This window comes from Pongo pygmaeus, chromosome 4 (assembly GCF_028885625.2).
Source record: "Pongo pygmaeus isolate AG05252 chromosome 4, NHGRI_mPonPyg2-v2.0_pri, whole genome shotgun sequence".
Classification (NCBI taxonomy): Eukaryota; Metazoa; Chordata; class Mammalia; order Primates; family Hominidae; genus Pongo; species Pongo pygmaeus.
In genome coordinates, this window is record NC_072377.2 from 170,790,438 (window position 1) to 170,809,973 (window position 19,536).

A 19,536-nucleotide genomic window follows, 5' to 3' on the forward strand; every position below is an offset into this window, starting at 1 on the left:
AGTAGTCACAGCTTTTAAAATAATAATTTATTAAATGAATATGCATTTGGGAATAGTATAAAAAATAACGTCACATATAACATTCATTGGAAAATATTAGATTATTTTATTCTTCCCTCATTTCAAATAATAGTTCAAGAAAATCTTACCTATGTTTTTGTTATCATGGTCTTTTATTACAAAATTACATTTTCTGCCTCCTATGTATCTTCTTGAGCACCTCATTTTCACTGCTATTCAAGTTATTTAAAATATATGTCCTTTAAAATCTATACATGCTACTGTTCCTAGTTTTTTTAATGAGACATAAATATTCATTTGCAAAATATATGAACTGGTGTTGTTTGTTTTTTTGCTCACTTGTTTTTGCCCTGGAGGTTAATTTTCATGATCCTTAAGTGGTTAAGTAGAGCTAGTTAATGTGTCACACATAAATTGATACAGCTATCTCCTAAAAGGGTTGACAATAGCATTAGCCTTGCTGTTGTGAAAAAAATGTGAATTTTTGTGAAATTTGTGACACTTCCCTGGAAATCATGACCAAATCTGCATTAAATACATTTTTTAACCAACTTTATTTGGAGATATCTAAATGTAGTAAAGATTTTCGTTTGTTGACATTGTTTTAAACCAATGTGTCTTTTGTACACTGTGTTTGGTTCAACATATAATAATTGAGGTTATGCCCCATAATATACAGCATTTTGAAGGTGCTTGAATAGATGATGACTTTAATTATTCAAGGGTAGTTTTGGGGAAAACACTGCTTTACATCCTGAAATACTTAGTAACTCTTTTGTGTCTTAACACTAAGTTCCTCCATAAGAAACTCAGAGACAAGGTAATTTCAGTTCTTAAAATGAAAATACTTCGTATAAATATATTTACATTACCCTGTGTTTATAGTAGTTTAACTTCCTACTATTACATAAGCTATGAAACTTCTCTCTATGATAAGTGCTTGTCAGAAGCTCATAAACATATAGCTGAACTACTAACTCAACTCAAACTTACCCTTAAACTCAAGGCTTGGTCCTATCTCTCCAAGAGATACAAAGAATTACAAAGAACAGCCTCACATTATTGGCCCTTTCCTGATATGTTACGGCAAAAATGCTTCTGCTGCTGGGAATCCGAAATCATCTCATTTTCTCTTTATAGCAACTATTCATTTTTCACTAATAATTACCATGAAAAGTTTAAAATCCGTTTAAAGTTTTGTTATTTGGTGTGAGGTATAGAAGTAATTTCTCTGACAAATATGTTCTGCAACATTAGTTGCATTTAATCTTTTGTGCATGTATGTTTATTTCTATATTTTAAATTTTCTATATGATATAAAATTTTTTATTCTGTAGATAGAAATGACAATATTTATGCAAATCCTTCACAGCTTAAATTATTGGTTGATAAAGTTAGTGCCTTTTCAATAATCTTCTACCTCAAAAGAGTATTTGCTAACCTTACCTTGTTATTATCCAAGGGGCATATTTAAATCTATTTGTTACATTGCTAGAAAATGTATTTTGGAATTTTAGTAGGAACACATTAACTGTGTACATAAATTTAAGAAACATATTTTGTTTGCTATACACTGCCAGCATTAGGACCACTGAGTTAAATCTCTGTTACTTTTTTTTTTTGAGACGGAGTCTCCCTCTGTCGCCCAGGCTGGAGTGCAGTGGCACGATCTCGGCTCACCGTAAGCTCCACTTCCCGGGTTCACGCCACTCTGCCTCAGCCTCCCGAGTAGCTGGGACTACAGGTGCTCACCCCCACGCCCGGCTAATTTTTTGTATTTTTAGTAGAGATGGGGTTTCACAGTGTTAGCCAGGATGGTCTCAATCTCCTGACCTCGTGATCCACCCACCTCGGCCTCCCTAAGTGCTGGGATTACAGCTGTGAGCCACTGCACCCGGCTTCTATTACTTTTTTTCAATGTTTTTCATCTCTATATAATTTGAAATTTTATAAGAATTTTCATCTGACCCATTAAAGGAACAACCTGTCTGGGTAAGGACAGGAGACCTCGGTCAACCAGAGCTAGGAGAAAAATCTAAATATGTGCACACTTTTAACTTATAGTTCAAACATTTTTATGGTAATCATTACAAAAACTACTGTTAATATATAAGTAAACAGCATTCACAAGTGCAGCACATGTAAGTTACCTTAGAGCTGTGCTATTTTAACAGCTGAGTCATACCTAAGTGACAGCTTTCAAAAGAAATTACAACCAAAATGAAAGAACAAGATTAGTATAGCATGGAGGATGTTGGTGGTTGAAAGCATCTCAGAATTTGTTTGTTTTTGAATCTATATTAGCTCCCCAGTAAATCTGAGATTAAGCAAATATTTCGGTGATTGATACTCATTTTAGGTGAAGAAAGCCCTGGATGGGGATTGAGATGATGGAGCTATTTTCCTAGGTCATCTTCTTGACCAAATGCCAGGTTATTACTATCCTCATCTTGATCACATAAAAAATAGGGATGATGATTACAACTGTGACCAATCTGCATTGAGGCCTTAGGCAAATTAACCCAAATTTGAACTCGATCAGAAGTAATAGTGGTAAAATTGCTCATTCTATCATATTTATACTCTCATATTAGCACAGCTTTTACATATTTTTTTTTTAATCTATGAGATCCAGCCAGCTTAATAAAGTATCAGGTCTTAGGAAAATATCCCATGTAGCTACAAACTGCGTAAAGCCATAGGTATAAATACAATTATTCTGATCTTCTGGGAAGCACGTTGATGAAACTAAGAAAAGGTCTTTTGAAAGACCCAGCGGACTGCTGCCAGGCAGTAGTTATATTGTCCATAGCATAAGGCACAGTTAAAAAAAAAAAAAAAGAAAAATTCTTCCCAGGACACCTCTACTCTCTTCAATTTTAAAATGGCTTTCAAGTTTCCTGTTCAATGTGCTCATCTGGAAGCCTAGAACGAAGGAGAAAGGGAAAGAAGAGTTAGACTGTAAAGTTGTTAATACATTAGTTAATTCTTTTATGGAACATTTTGAAGCACAGGCTATTAAATCACTTCTTTCTGTTCAGTTAGCTTTTGAGTCTGATAAGCATCAAAGCTCACATGGAAAATTGACATCCAAAGAGACTGACATATAAGCACACGGTTTAAAAATTCAGCAAAAGAAGTAGTGTTGTACCTAAGATCTTTCTTATAGTTATTCTGAGACTCTAGTCTCTATGATATTGTAATAAAACTGAAAATAACAAAAAAAAAAAAAAAAAAAAAAAAGAGGAAAACCGGGATGGAATCAGGTTTCATGAAGTGACTGAAGTGGCCTTTTGAAGATTTTGAAACAAGTGCAGAAAATACTCTTTTTCCCTGTCCATGGCAGTTAACAGATTAGCGGCTCATTTCCATACCATCATTTTGAGACGCTCCATGATGACCCCACCCTCATGCCCTATATTCAAAAATATTGATCTGTTCTATTTTCAGATGGGATCCATAGCCAGTGTGGGAGGATGTGGGAGAAGCCCTGCCTTGATGAGGGAAAGAGTGTTGAACCAATAGCTCATGACTGCGTATTAGTTGAACTACCGACCTTACAGTTGATGTAGCTTTCTCAAAAGTCCTTAACTTAGTAGCAGAGAGTAGTTTACCCCCTGGTGAAATCAGGATCAATACTTATTAAATACTTCATGAACTCTATTCATTTCTAAAACATCCACTTGTCTGCCTTTCCTGTCATGTTCTGAATTAATTTGATGTGTGATACAATTCTTATCTTTTATATTACGTTACTTCTATGCTGAAAAGTAAAAGACGAAATACTGAGGATTGCGGGATGTTCTTTTTGTTTTTCTTAACTGTCTTGTCTCCCTTTTCAAAGATATTTATTATAATACCTTCTTAGACAATAATTTTCCACTTCTCCCCTTAAATATTTAGGCCTAAATCCACAAGCAAAATATTAAACCCTTGTTATTTACTTTCTTCCCAGTTCTTTGGAAAAAAGTGAGGTGACCTCTGTAAATGGAAATTAATTCTCCTCCCTAAGTACTTTATTGATAGACTGGGATGAATGTAATAAAAGATAGGGTGTCAGAATAATTACAAATATAATTATTAAAATGATTTTGAGGTTTTGTTTCATCTTTATTTCTTTCCTTTTTAGAAAATAACAATTCAAAATATATAATCTAGAAAATAACATTATATGCGGTCTTATCCTTGAAAAATAATGTGTTCATAATTAGGTTGCATACAGAATTTTCCGTTTTGTAATGTAATATCTCTTGCTTTTAAAGTTAATTGTTCCATCTTGAAAATATTTGGTTCCAATTTTGAAACAATTGTCTCCCCTTTATTTGTAAGAAAACAGAGTTTAATATTGGTTTTATTTTTGCCAATAGTGAGATGAGCTTTCTTTAAGAGTGATGTTGGTTGGCTTAACTGTCCATTTGAAAAAATACTTCAGCCATTATATTTGACTAAAATAGACTCATTAAAAGCATTTTTCTAAAGCAAAGGTTTTTTTAAAGTAGTAACATGAAGAATATTAACAATAATAATTATTTTATATTCTATAGTAATTTCAAGGGTCTGATCTGTTACCAGCTGTCTTAATCACCACTTGCATATAAAGCAGGCATTTTTAATATTTCTAAAATTGGGAAAATTGATACACGAAGAAAATGAGTGAGTGCCCAAGGCTTTAAAACCAATAAATGCCCAATGTTAAACCAGAGTTCCCTTGAAAGTTAAACCTGAGAGTATGCATATATGCTCAGGCTAAGATAGATACTTGAGGTATTTGAAATAACCAAACATAAAAATGCATTCCTTAAGAGAAAGAAAGGTCAATTTGTAGAAAAATAGGGATATTATGGAAATTCAACAGAATTAAAGCAATGTGAATATGGAGAAATAGCGGAACAACTCATGGTTTTGAGTTGGGAGTGAATGTAATTGAAATGTCAAATGAAATGATAACTTTAGTAAGAATTATTCAAGTTTAATCATAGGGTGAAAAAGATTGAGTGAAAATGCTTGATAAGAAATTATTTGAATTTTGTCCTTCACTGTATTTACTTATGTCCCTGTTCTATATCTGTTTACCAATCTAACATCAAATCTTTCCACAAATTCATTCCTTCCTTTCAATTATATGTCTTATGACTGTATCACTTTCTAAAATGTACAACTGGCTCATTCATAGTTACATAAAGTTTGTTCAATATTTTTCCTAGACCTGAGATGCCCGCTTTCTCCTTCAGTGACTAAATCAAATAAATATTTTCAATGCTCTGAATGCAATAAATTTTTTCTATGTAGCTCCTTAGTCAATGTCATCCCCAAATAATCCCCATCTTCTATGAATTATCATACAGTAATAACAGCTATTTCCTAAATGTTTATTATGTGCCAAGATCCTTTCACAGCATTTTGCTTGCATTATCTCCTTTAATACTTGATGAAAACCTATAAGTTAGATAATGGTTTGATCCTCATTTGAAAGATAAGTAAACTGAGGCCAGAGATTTAAAATAAATTTCTGAAGACTGTGCACTAAGTGGCAGAGCCCACATCACTTGGCTCATAACTTCTTTTTAAAATGTTTGCCCCTTTTTATGCTTATAAACACTTAATGAACATTTCTTTCTTTCCAAAGAGGTATAAATTTTTGGAGGCCAAAAACATAGCTTGGACGTCTTTATGTTGGTCATAATACTTAACAGAGCTGTAGAACATAGTAGGAGCTTAGTAAAACTTCAGGGAAAACAATTAGTAAGTTTTCAATATTAAGAACTCTGTTCAGGCTTATTGAGGAGTTAGAAAAAATACAAGCCCATAGTGATGTGGAACATTCAAATCTAATTTAATTATGATCTTTATATGAAGGAGAAAAAAATGCATGTGACAGCTGTGATATTCATAAAACCTTTGTTTAAAAAATTCATTTCTTATGTCTCAATTTCTCTGTTTACACTGAATCTTTTTGTTTGTTTGTTTTCATGATTTTTTTAAATTCCAAAAACGCTATTTTCACCCAAGTTTGTTTCATTGATATGATTTTAGTAGCTCCTATCTGAAACCATCGTCAGGAAACATGTTTTTTCTCTTTGGCTATTTCAAAAAAGAAAAATACTTAATATCAGTATGAATAACACATGTGCTCATTGCAGCATAATGTTGGTGCAATCTGTGCTTGATACAGTTATAAATAAGTCTTTGAAAGCATTTTTCTGTATTTTAAATAAAGGCTATAGAAAAGCCACAAGAAGGATCTAGTCTTGTTAATATCACAAGCTGTTTCCCCACCTGCACTCAGAGCAGCTTTAGTACAGCAGCTGTCTGGGTTCGTGTTGGCACATCACTGTCTGCACAGGAACCCCATGGTTTACACAGAAAATGAATAGGCCACAGTTCCAATGGGGGTCTTTAATAATCCTTCCTCTAATGCTACCATGTGTGAGCATTGGGCTTTGAAGGGGTGTGAGGTGTGAAGTTTCAGGAGGATTATTTAAAGCCACTCAATTTCGAAAGGTAGAAAAGAGCATTACAAAAACCAGAGAGTGCCTTTGCATTCCTCCTGCATGTTGATCAAATGCAGCTTATATTGATATTAGAACTTCATGTCCAGCATGTAATAGCAAGTGAAGGGATTGGTATAATTAGGTGATTCACTCCATTCGGCCCTCTTTAACATGGACAAACAAAACCTAGCATAGATGTTTCATTGATTTTATTTACCAAATATTAGCTGTGAAAATATTAACCTAATGAGAACAAATATCTATCCTGTAGTACCTATGGATATTAAATCCAGGGAGGAAGAAATTTATACATTGGACTTGCCTATGTATAATTGGGTGGCCCTTGGACATTTAAAATAAAGCAATTTTTTTTTCTTTTCTACATAGACTTCTAAAAGTATCATCCACGGTAGTTAATCAATCATGGTTTTTTAGGCCATGTGAATAAATTTCTTGTTCAAACTGAGAACTTTATTCCAATAACTCTTACTTCTCCTAAGGCATTTTAAAGAACCCAAACTCCATTTTGTGACTATTCTGAGCAGTTTTTGGAGACCATAGCATAATGGAGGTGGGGTGATTTAATCACTTGGAGACATACTCTGTGCAACTACAGAATCAAAATATTAGGGCCTCAGCCACCTACTGCCCCACATCTGGACTTAATTTCAAGGGATCTTTAAGCATTGGGAATGCCCAGCATTGAGAAACTATCTCCAGTGTTATAGGAAAAAGCAAGTAAAGAGACGGTATATTCAATCTAATACACATTTCCTCTATAGATCAGGCACTGTGCTGGGTATTTCAGAACTGAGACCAAATGCTATAGGTCTTAGACCAAAAGATTCTCATTCCATTAGGGATGATAGACATCTAGACAGACAAGCACACTTACAGACAGAGCTACAGAGGCATCTTAGAAGACAGAGAGATTAACTTTCTCAGGAGTTGAAAGTGGAAAGGCCTATGAGAAGGTAACATCTCAACATAGGGCTTAGATGAGCAATGGGAACTTTTCTAGGTGGCTGAAAGGGCATACTAAACAATACATGCAAGATGTCATTGTAGGCTGAATGGGGCTTGGTATTGCTGGACCTCAAAATAAATTGGGAAAGGATAGAAACCCTCAGTAGATGAGTCTGCAAAATAGACCAAGGCCAGATCATAAAGAATATTTTATTTCTCCTTAAGATTCTCAGCTTAAAGTATTGCTGATATGGAATAAGCCAAAGGTTGGAATGTTTAGAGGCCTGAGGAAGGGCAGTCAGTTAGAAAAATTTTGCTAGTGGGAAGTGAGATTGTGAGGGAAATGGCAGGAAGTATGTAATGGGAGGGGCAAAAGAGGAGACATTTAGGAGGTGGATTTGTCAGGGTTTGTTGAAGTAATGGAGTGAGAGAAAAGTGGGTACCTTTCAGGTTTTTAATTTTATTTTATTTTATTTTTTTGGTGGAGTTGGGGGAGACGGAGTCTAGCTCTGTCTCCCAGGTTGGAGGGCAGTGGCGTGATCTCGGCTCACTGCAACCTCCGTCTCCTAGGTTCAAGCTGTTCTCCTGCCTCAGCCTCCTGAGTAGCTGGGACTATTGGCGCAGGACACCACGGCTGGCTAATTATTTGTATTTTAGGAGAGACGGGGTTTCACCGTGTTGCTCAGGCTAGTCTTGAACTTCTGAGCTTAGGCAATCCGCCCGCCTTGGTCTCCCAAAGTGCTAGGATTACAGCCGTGAGCCACCGCGCCCGGCCTTTTTCAGGTCTCTGAATTGGTAAATTTTTTTAAAGTCCTTTTTTTAATAAGATTCGCAGAATATTACCCCTCTTAAGTTATGACAGACAATGGTGACTTCTCTGTCCACTGCTCTGAATATTTCTAACCCCTAAAACATTCTGATTTTACACAGCAGGATATACAACCCACAGCCTGTAGGGCGGAACAGCCAGTGACTGGTTCCAATAGAGCTTGACAGATATTTTGTGCCTGTCATTGCTTTATGACACAGTTTTAAGCCACAGACTAAAGATGATTGTAGCTACCACTGTCCTCCTTACGGTTAAAACAGTTGACACAGTATTTTGCCCTAATATTGTCAAGAAGCACAATTCCTTTCCCAGAAAACTGCTCTAATTGGATTCGGTGGACCTTGACTGGCTTGTCACTGCTATGTTCAAGGTGAAGGTGAAATCTTTGAGGAGCTTGTTCCTGAAAATAAGAGCTGAATATCTCTGATGAAGGCCTTTTAAAAGTACATATCTTTATGCAATTATTTTCATATTACTTTTCCATGATCTATGTTTTATTATATGTGACAAATTACCAGGAAAAAGAAAAAGGTTGTGGAATTGATTTATACTCTAAATCCTATATATATGCAGTTATATCTTTAAACATTTATTGACATATAAATGTAAAATTTGAAAAGAAAATATTTTTATTCTAATTTTTTAAAAATTCCAAATTTAACATTTTGTAACAGGTGAGAAGTTGCTGTTGAAGCCACACTGCTTATGAGGACTCAGGCAGGTGTCCCGAGAAATCACCCAGTCATGAGAGGAACCATAAGAACTTTGTAAGGTAAATACTTTCCTTAAGCTTTTAAAATCTGGGCAAGACACAAGGTCAATGTTTAAAATAATTACTGTTGGATTTTCTTTATAAGAAGAATAAAGCTAATTCACATTTTTAGCCCAATTTCTTTGATTCATATTTGGCGATAGAACTATTATCATTTATTAGATTTTGTATCACATTTTATATAACATACACAAAATGCATATACATGTACATATATACGAATCTACACGCGTTTACCACTAAATATTGAAAAGCGTTATTGAAAGTCTTTATCTGCCTAGATTGCCAAGTAGGAAGTGTGACCACTTTTTGAAAAATATTAATATACTAAATCATTGAAATATCTTGGTGTCCCAGAGAGTAGAACCAGGATAGTCTAAAGCGTGCAAATATTAAATTGTGTGAAGCATTTTGGTTCTAAGTTTCAGTTAAGAGAGAGGCTATTTCACAGTTGGCCTACTTCCTACAGGAAATCACAGTGATGTTTTACTAAGTAATGGAATATAGTTTGTCTCTTCATTCATTTACCTGTAAGAAATGTGGCAGGGAGAGACTTGAAACTAGGACTTAAAGAGTGACAAGTACCAGGCATGAGAAACGCAGTTCCGTTAAAGAAAAAGTAAACATTCCAGGAGGCAATCCTTTCGGAAAATGAGCCAATCAGAGCTGGTTCTGCTAAATGGAGAGGCTAGAGAGTAGGCGCCCCTGACTTCTCAACTTCATATTAAAATATTCTGCCATTCACCTTTCTTGAACTCAATTCCCTAACAAGCAAGCTGACATTAAATCTTCATTCTTTAGAAATTGTAATATTTGGCAAGTGTATGAAGTAGGTCATCTAAAGATGTAAAAAGCAATCCTCAAGTTATGGCACTTTGTTGCATTTTGGTTTGGATAGAATTCTATTCTGTTTAATGAGTTGTTTGATGATCTCCCTGAAACTGAGCATACTTGAGTTCTGAGATACCACACAGAAATATGACTGCAAAAGCAAAAGATGATCTTCAAGTAGATCAACTTTTAAAGGTGTATCAATCACTGGCATTAAATTGTTTGTCTCTTTCTTGAGGAAGAGAAGGGACTGGATTTTTATAAGGTTTATTTTTAGCTTCTTGGCTAACTGTAACACACCTGAAAATAAAGGCATTTTTATGACATCTTACTGTGTTGTGTCTACTGTCTGAAACACTCATTCAGGAATGAATTGGGACAGTGATGCAGTAAAAAAGGCTCAGGATGGGGTTTGGATAAGTGCTGCTCCTTTGAAAGAGTCCGGACTTTGTAAGAAAGTATTAAAATTCTGCATTGATAAGATAACTTTTGAAGCTTTAAATTGAACCGCATAAGGAAACTCTTTTAAATGATTTTCATTCCAGTTCCATGATTGGTGGGTACGAGTGAGGGAGGAGGACTTCTTTTCTATTTCCCTCAAACCTGAAAATTTTTCAATTTTTTTCTTGTAATTTCTGATTAATGGCACTCTTGATTTTGATTTATATTATCCTATTATTCATTATATGGGAGAAGAAGAAGTCACTTTTTTTTCCAATTTAATTTTTAAAATTAGGGCTAGCAGTGATGAAATTTAAAATCAAATTATCTTGTCAGAGTGACAGATAAATCTCTAGAGTTTCTAATGAGATTTTCCACTGGCAGGTTGCTGAATTTCTCCCTTTCCCAGACTTCTTCATTCCAGGTTTTGACAGGGAGTGACAATGAGCATCTGTGTTTTGAAATATAGTACTATTTGAGGTATTTTGGTCTTATTTAGAAATTTGGGGGTGGTTTGCTTCTTTGTTCTTGGTTAAAGGGGAAAAAGACAAATGTCAAATGGGTACATCTTTTACTATGGAAAGCTGTAAGTAATTACCATATACCTAAATTTGATTAAGCATAGTAGATTCACCAATTTCTACGCTTGCCTTTACATGTTACTATTCTTAAAGGAATTTTTACCATAGAGATGGTGTAAATAAAACACCATATTCTTACTATGCTGCTATTTGCCTTTTTTTCCCCTTGTTTTCATTATCCTAAATAAAATTTGAACTCTTAAGCATTTTCACAGTATTAGGTAGAACTCTGTAATTCTATACGCAGTTAACAATTCTGTCTTATGTAATATTGGAGTTAGAGATTCTGTTTCTAGTAGTTACAGAAGAAAAAAAGCCCTATTCTTTGCTGATCTCAATCAAACATGTAGCAAAATAATGATACTTAAATGATATAATAGATGTGCACTTTATTCCTCTGCAAAAGAATATATCTAAGATAAGCAGTATATTCAGTGACACTACCCAAGCAACTGAATTGACAATTAGTAGTTTAAAATGTCTTGTGGAAACAAAAAGAATACAGAAAAAATGATTAGTTATGACAGGACCCTCCATATTGAGATTGTCTTGGAGTAGAAAGTGTTGCAAAATGAGGCTGATTCTAGACTGAGCCTGCTTCCTAACTCTGACTAGACAAGGAGTTCATGAGATGTCTTAAAGCTTCAATTTCCTCACATGTGCAAGAAGAAGCAATTTTTCTTGCACTTTTTTTTTCTGTTAGCCAGAAGCTAGTCAAAAGCTACAGCTGTAATTTAGAACTTTGCTTCTTCATTACATTTCCGTCTATGTATGTTGTTGTAATTTCTACATCAGAGGATGTTAACCAATGAGTGCCCCCTGAGAACCCTGCTTTGGTTACTAGATTATTATTTCAAAATAAGTAATGGTGAGTATGTTAGGTAGTAATTCAAGGAACATATGATACTCAGAAAAAAATGTGGCAAGGCACCTATGTGTAGGCCCTGAAGAGCTGCACATACTGTACATTAGCTAAGAGTCTTAATAAAAGAACAGAAGGAAGGGAAAATACAAAATGAAGAATGAATTACTTAATATTAAATAGTTTCTATTACAGAAATAGGCTGCATGTAGAGCTAATGGCAGGCATTTTCTACAGACAGATGGAATGCTCTCATCTCCCAATAGTATTGATATGAAGTCTCTGTTAAGATTCATTTTTCCTGAAACATTTGCATATAAATATAAACATCATTACTAGGGGCTAATTGCCCTGTAGGAACTAAAATGTGGGAATTAGCATCTTTAGTTGCTTTTATTATTATTTTTTAAAGTATCTCTAACACGCATCATATTTGGTACTGCATGGCTGCAACAGATAATTACCACCATTAAGAATCTCAAACGCAAAATCAAAACCATTTGGAATGGCTTCCAGGGCAACCCAGCGCAGTGAGTAGCCACAAAAATGAGTATATGAGGTTTATGTTCATGCATATTTATAAGGGTACTTAATTCGACATTCATAGTAGGGGGCTTTTGAAAGCTTGTCAAAAGAGCAGCCCCAAAACAAGACCAAACATCAAAGGTAAGAAGATACAGTGCATCTCGCTCCCACACACATACAAATATTGCTTGCAGGAGGCAATGAATAACACCAAAGGAATTATTTATTTTAACTACTCAGAAGAGACGGCAATTTCTACGAAGATGTAAACCACAAGCCTTTGCCTTTATCATTCATCTTATTGATCAGAAAGGTCAAGAGTATAAGTTATTCAAAGGATGGATCATAGACAAAATTCTGGATAAATGGACATGTAGATTTGTGTGATTAATACCTCTTGCTTGTGCAGAATTTGTGGAAGAGTTTGAAGGCATGTCCTAAGGACAGAAAAAAGGAAAGTATTTGAAAGAATACCACCATGGGTGAGACACTGTCTATAGCTGAAACACTGCCCATTTTGTGGGTGGGTCTGTGTGTTCAGTATATAGTTGCTGCTTTGTTCAAGTGTTGTGTTCAGAGGCGATCTTGCTGACACTTATACTTTTCAAAACCATTTCCATGACATTCAGCAAATGTTTGTTCTGGTGGAACAAATCTGTTAAATTATAGATTAGAAACAGTACAAAGAAACCTTTACAAATGTTTCAGTTTCAGTTTTGCACAAAGCAAACAGCATTATATTTAAGTGCAACACTCCTTGTTAGAATAAAACATCTACATAAGAGGGTACTATGCTTGATTTATAATTCTCTTCTCCACTCCGCTTTGGGGGCAGGGATGCCTGAAGTTCTGAAAGCTGCAGTGTTGAGGATCACCTCTCATCAGTTCCTTTCAAAAGCCCACATCTACAATCCACTTCAGCTTTCTTGCCATTTCCCTGTCTTTCCCAGCTTCCTTTCCTTAGTTTCCTTCCCCACCCCCTTGCCTCTCTGTTGTTGCTAGGAATGGTCTAAATGCAAAATAATGACACTTTTCCTGTAATGGCGATCCCATATTATTTAATGGGCATTTAGTTCTATTCAATCCCTCGTTAACACCTTACTCATTATATTGAAAAAATATTGGAGAGTGGCATAGTAGGTTTTTTTTTAATTTTGGGAATAATTTAATGTGTTGACTTTAAGATACAACTATGTTCTATATAAGATACAACTCTATATGTCAATACTTTAAAGAAACGGATCCTTACAAGACCAAAATAACTCACAGGCCATGAGGTTGGTTTTCCCTTTTTCCTTTTTTTTTTTTTTTTTTTGTTTAAACAAATGTGCACCACGATGTTTCAACAACTAAGACAAGTGCCACGAACGTGAAAGCTGCAGTTTGCAATATACCACATTTAGAACCCAGGGGAGGTGAATTTCACAGAGGTGGTATTTATTCTCACTAAACAATCAGGTAACTTCACAACAACTCGATTTGCATCATGAAAAGTGCCCATTTTTCTTTTTTCTTGATGATCGGAGGTCTCACATTGTCTCCAGTCTCTTCGTTGTGTTTTGTGTGAGACCCATCACATAAGGGAAACTTTCTGGACCTCCAACAATGGCAGTATTGTATAGCTTTATCTCCCAAATCCTCCATGTCAAAAGCATGTACTATCTTGGAGTTGTCTTTCTGGATGTGAAGGTTTATCATAGCTTTATTTCGATGATCTTTAACATAAAACCTTTTGTAAGCTAGATAATCAATTGCAGCTGTCCCAGCAGCAATGGTAACTGCTATGATTCATTCAACTCCTCCGCTGGAACTGGTAGTCAGACTCATGGCGCCCACGCTTGCAAGGCGTGTGCACTAGGATACCGAGCACCAACATGGTAGTTTTAAAAGCATTCTGGGGAGGGATGCCAGGGCACTGCTCGCTTACCACAGGTTTCAAGTGACCTGTTTATGGGCATACTTTAGATCCATAACTCAAACATTAAGTCATTTGATAAAGAACAGTAAAGTTTAACTTAGGAATTCTTTGACTTCTGAAGAAAGGTTTATTTTTAGGGCTATACGTTGTTTTATGACAATCATTATTTTTAAAATTGCCAGGAAGGTTTTTTTTTATTTTTGTATTTGCTTGTAGTTCTTAGTGACAATAATTAAACAAACAGGTGATTTAGTTGAGGAAAGATTTGTCAAAAAGATAAAACTATCTACATTGCCAAAATATATCAACATGCCATAAAAGAGAAATATAACTTAAGTGACTAAGTATGCTTTAAAACGTATTTCAAAATATATTCTAAATATGTTGAAGCATATTAAAGAGACATACATTGAACAGCAGTACATATAAGCATATCGAGAGAGAGTGAGCAGAAAACACAGAAACATAGACATGTGTGCATGCCTATGAAGACAATATGTGTCCAATTAAGAAAATATCGGCCGGGCGCGGTGGCTCACGCCTGTAATCCCAGCACTTTGGGAGGCCGAGGCGGGCGGATTACGAGGTCAGGAGATCGAGACCATCCTGGCTAACATGGGGAAACCCTGTCTCTACTAAAAATACAAAAAAATTAGCCGGGCATGGTAGCGGGTGCCTGTAGTCCCAGATACTCGGGAGGCTGAGGGAGGAGAATGGCGTGAACCTGGGAGGCGCAGCTTGCAGTGAGCCGAGATCGCGCCACTGCACTCCAGCCTGAGCGAGAGCGAGACTCCGTCTCAAAAAACAAAAAAAACAAAAAAAACAAAAACAAAAAAACCCCACAAAAAACAGAAAACGAAAAAAAGAAAATATCACAGGCTGGGCGCGGTGGGTCACACCTGTAATCCCAGCATTTTGGGAGCCCAAGGCAGGCGGATCACCTGAAGTCAGGAGTTCAGGACCAGCCTGGACAATATGGCAAAACCCTGTCTCTACTAAAAATACAAAAGAAAATTAGCTGGGCATGGTGGTGGGAGCCTGTAGTCCCAGCTACTCCGGAGGCTGAGGCAAGGGAAACACTTGAACACGGGAGGCGGAGGTTGCAGTGAGCCGAGATAGTGCCACTGCACTCCAGCCTGGGCGACAGAGTGAGGCTGCATCTCAAAAGAAAGAAAATATCACAAAGCTTTCACAAAAGAATTACTAAATAAATGGAGTTATTGAGTGTCTTTAGGAGGGACAAAAACGTAGACTCACTTTGACATCACATAACAAAATCACGGGGGAAACAAGCTAAAATCATAGACTAAAGGCGTCAACTTAGAGTAAATGTAAAGCTGAAATCTTACAAAAACGAAATGATAATTTAGATAATTACTTTTTGTGATCTCTGGACTTCTAGGCATAAACAAACTTTTTAAGCATTCAAGCAACGGAGTCAAATCACCAAGGGAAAGATCAACATATTTGAATTAAAATGTATAAACATTTATACATCAAAAAGTAATCATTAGCCAAATTAAATGACAAATAACAAATTAAGAAAATACTTTTCTAAAATTCCAAAATTAAGGATCAATTTTAAAAGAACCAATGTCTTTTTCTTTAAGGGTCAACGTGGTAAATAGATCTCAAAGCATAACAACTACAAAAGAATAATGAGCATATGAAAATAATTTAACTTCAGTTACATAAAAGAGTGAAAATTAAAAATATTAAAGATTTCCTTTTTGGGTTTTGTGTGGGTTTTTAACATTTTTGCTTTGTAACAGGGCAAATACTTTAAAATGGAAATCCCTCCATTTTGTGTAGTCCAGACATAAGCAATCTCAGAGACAACTAGGGTGTATACAAATGAATATCAAATTCCTGGAAAGCACTTTTACTATCATAGAATGAGAGCTTGAAAATCTTATAGAAAACATATTACTGGTTCAAAAATAAATGTATTATCTGCATAAATGATCAGAAATTCATAGAATTACTTATAAAAAATATGGCCATTACAATGAAAAATTAAGTATTTTTACTCTAAGCATTTTTAAAACATTCCTATTAGTAGATAAAGGAGCAGGAACAACACAAACTGATAACTCTATCTATGTACATTGATTAGAATTTGTTGGTCCCCAACATTCATTTATAATTTGCCTTCAGATTCCTAAGGTCTCTGTCAGTGTCAGAGTTTTTTTTTTTTTTTTTTTTTTTTTTTTAAAGAAAAATGTCCATGTCCTCCAAACCATTCAATACAGGGGAGGACTAAAGGGCAACCAAGCTTTTATGGCAGAAGATGATGTTGGAGAAGGCAGAGAAGCTTCAACCCCAGTTCATCTGGGAGCACTGCAACCTTAGCAATACAGAAGAAAGATACTTAGTGACTAATTACTGTATGCATTTGTTCAGTTAGTATTTATTTATTCCCTATGAGTAGCATAGTGAGGTACCTCACTACAAACAGAATGATGAATCAAATTTGGACTAATCAGAAGCTGAGAGTCTTGAATAGGAGACGTGTGTGTACACATGCCTGTTTGCATACATATGTGTGCATATTATTGGAAGTTCGGAATATTTTTTTTTCTTTTGTGACGGGGTCTTACTCTGTCACACAGGCTGGAGTGCAGTGGCACATTCTCGGCTCACTGTAGCTTCTGCCTCCCGGGTTCAAGCAATTCTCCCACCTCAGCCTCCCAAGTAGGGATTACAAGCGCCTGCCACCACGCCTGGTTAATTTTTGTATTTTTAGTAGAGACTGGGTTTCACCATGTTGACCAGGCTGGTCTCAAACTCCTCACCTTAGGTGATCCACCTTTCTGGGTCTCCCAAAGTGCTGGGATTACAGGTATGAGCTACCACACCTGGCTAGAAGTTTGGAATCTTAAGGAAGGAAATGCCTAACAATGTTGATTTACTGGGCTTTTTTTTTTTTTTTTTTTTTAACTGACTTTTAAAACTGACTTCCTCAGGACCCATTGTAGTTAACATACATTTCTACTTCCACAGTTATTGTTTTCCCAGATAACATCACCATATTTACTTTTCTCGGGACAATCTTAATTTATTTGATTTACTGGTTTATTGTCTCCACACCAACCACCTAGTCACTTTTTGGAAAGCGAGAAACACAAAGTAGAGGACATGTTTATCTAGTTCATTGTCATGCTCTCAATTCTTGGCACAGAGTGACTGCTCAATATATGTTTGTTGAATGATGGATGCTTGTTTTTGTTACAGACTAAACTGTCTTTTATGTATAGGTAGGATTTGTGCATAGAGAAAGGGAAAGAAGAAAAAGGAAAAAATAAGAGCAAAGAAGGGAACTAGGTGAGCAGAGGCAGAGAGGCGGCATTTGAACTTAGTTTTTGAAGGAAAAGAGGAAGGTGAGGTAGAAAATAAGTTGTACTGGGAGCCAGGCTCAGCTGGTGCTTTGGCATATTTTAATGATGGGGTTCTTGAGTCTTGCAGCTTGAGTATCTTTAATGTTCTAAAATAATGTCAGATTATTTCTCAAAGTATTGGTGCCAATTTTCATTCTCATTTGCAGTGTGTATGTAAGAGCTATGTTTACACACAATCCAACCAGTACTTGGTACTGTCATACTTGTTAATTTGTGCCAATATAATGGGCAAAAAAAAAAAAGTATATTGTTTTCATCTTAATTTGCATATCCTTCCTTATAGTTGAAGAACTTCTTTTTGCCATTTTTTTTTCTCTTCTGTATAATATTTGTTAATCATTTACCTATTTAAAACGTTGACTTTCTGGGCTTTTTTTTTAACTGACTTTGAGTTTCTTTTATTTATTTTTTTTGAGTACCTGTAGTTTTCATTTTACTTTTATAAATATATTCCAAAATTGTGGCTTTTCTTTCTTAAAGGGATCTTTTGAGGAACATAAGATTTTGTGGCTGTACCTACTTCTGTAGTGCTGTATTGTTTTAATATGGTTGCTGTATATTTTTTGTATGATATTTTATCAGTTTTGTTTGAGAATCTCTTTCTCTAAGGTCATAAAGGTATTCACCTATATTTTTTGTAAGGCTTTATAGTTTTGACTTTTGACATTTTAGAATTTTTATCTATCTAAAGTAGATTTGTCTGTATATTAAGAAGTTTTGAATGAATTTTTTTTTTTGTCGTATGGGTAGCTAAGAATTCTTACACAATTTATTTGAATTGATCTTCCTTTCCTCAGTTATGTACAATACTACCTGAACGATAACGCAAATTCAGAATATCAGTGGGTCAGTTTCTGGGGATTATCTTTAGTTGCATTAGCAGCATGATCACACTCTCTTAATTACTATAGCTTTTATCATTTTCTTCATTTCTGATAGGCCAAGTCTAGTCCTATTTTATTCTTTTTGTTTTAAAATGCCATACATACGTTTGGACTATTGCATTTCTGTATTAGGCTTTCCTGGTAGCATATGAATTTATTGGTTTAAAATAACACCCATTTAGTAGACTTCTATAGGTCAGAATTCCAGCATGGAGTGTCTTGGTTCTCTGCTTAAGGCTGACATCAAGGAAATAGCCAGGCTGAGTTCTCATTTGTAGTCTCTGGGGAAAAATCTTCCAGGCTAATACTTGTTGTTGGTAGGCGTTATTTACTTGTGGTTCTGTAACTGAGATTCCAATATCTTTGTATTTTAATCTAGTGATTGTTCTTAGTTCACAGTGGCTGTTTCCAGGTCTTTTCCACGTGAACCTCTAAAATTAGGAACAGTGTGTCAGTTCCTCTCTTGATTCAAATTTCTAACTACTTATTCTGCTACTAGCCAGAAAAAAGTTTTGTGTTTTTAAAAGTGCTCATAGGATTAGATTATATTCACCTTTTTGATGGACTCAAAGCAACTGATTAGTGACCTTAATTATGTCTTCAAAATCCACTTGTTTGTGTAACCTAATCATAGGCATGGTATCTCATTTATAGTCCCAGGAACTAAAGCAGGAAAACAAAACTCGGGGAGACATCTTTAGAATTCTGTCTATCCCAACGTTGTATACATTTTAGAAATAAATTGTCAATTTCTTTATAAACATTCCTGTGATATTTTAAATCAAATTGTAGAAAGTTTAGAAGACAATTGTAAAAAATTGGCATCTTTATACTATTGAGTCTTCTAATTCATACGTATTATATCTTTTCATCTGATCTTTTTATATTTTATTGATACATAATATACATATTTTAGGGGTACATATAATTTAATATATTCATATAATTTGAAACAAATCAGTGTAACTGGAATAGTCATCAAATTAAATACTTATATTTTCCTTATGTAAGAAACAT

At 35.2% G+C, this 19,536-nt stretch overlaps 1 long non-coding RNA gene and 1 pseudogene across 1 annotated transcript in view; one reads left to right on the forward strand and one right to left on the reverse strand.

Annotated features, from left to right (window-relative positions):
- Positions 1-9,006: 9,006 nt before the first annotated feature.
- Positions 9,007-19,536, forward strand: part of LOC134739620 (uncharacterized) — a 439,770-nt gene continuing 429,240 nt past the window's right edge. The window contains exon 1 of the long non-coding RNA XR_010126459.1: positions 9,007-9,079. This is a non-coding gene — a long non-coding RNA (uncharacterized LOC134739620). The remainder of the gene's footprint in view (positions 9,080-19,536) is intronic.
- LOC129036268 (CDGSH iron-sulfur domain-containing protein 1-like) lies at positions 13,784-14,146 on the reverse strand (annotated as a pseudogene).